The sequence below is a fragment of the Triticum dicoccoides genome, chromosome 4B, assembly GCF_002162155.2.
Source record: "Triticum dicoccoides isolate Atlit2015 ecotype Zavitan chromosome 4B, WEW_v2.0, whole genome shotgun sequence".
Lineage (NCBI taxonomy): Eukaryota > Viridiplantae > Streptophyta > Magnoliopsida > Poales > Poaceae > Triticum > Triticum dicoccoides.
In genome coordinates, this window is record NC_041387.1 from 519,685,280 (window position 1) to 519,686,010 (window position 731).

Here is a 731-nt window from a genome sequence, read left to right on the forward strand (position 1 = left end):
CGCGGCGGTCGTCCGCCCGGCGCTTGGGGCGCCCCGCATCGGCCCCCATTCCCGAGGCATGGGTGGCGCGGAGGGGGACGGGGGAGGGCCGGTGCGCCGGCGAGGAGGAGTCGAGGCGGGGCGGCCGTGGCCGAGGGGACGGGGCTGGAAGCCGGCGGCGTGGGGGTGGGAAGAAGTGGGGGGTGAGGGAACCCTACCGGCGGCCAAATAGACCGACGCGGTGGGCCGGCCGTCGCCATGGGGCGAGATTGGGCCAGTCGGGGCCCATCCGGCCTGCCAAGTCGACCCACCCAGGTCATCGAGGCCGGTCGCCCATGGGCCGCACCCACCGTTGCCGTCCCAAGAGGGGGCCCAGGAACCCGGTTCGTGGGCCGGCCCAAAAGCAACGCGGCCCGAAACGTCCGCCCCGGGGTGACCAAGCGGGGCGCTAGGGTTTCCCCGAGCACCACCGCGGTTGCCGCCGGCGGGGGCGTACGGGGGCGGCGAGGGGGAGGCGGGCCGGAGGACCGGCCTTGGGGATGGGGACCGGTGGGCCGACCGGAGGGGAGGAAGGGGCGAAAGGGGTTCCGGCAAGGAGCGACCGGAGCGAGCGCGGGCGGGGACACCGGGGTCGGGCCGGCCGGTGCAGGCGACGACGGAGCAGAGGGGAGGCCGGCGGCGGGCGTGGGCTTCCAGGAGGCAAGCGCCGGGCCCCGGTCGGCGCGGCCGGCAACACCCCAGTTGCCAGCGCG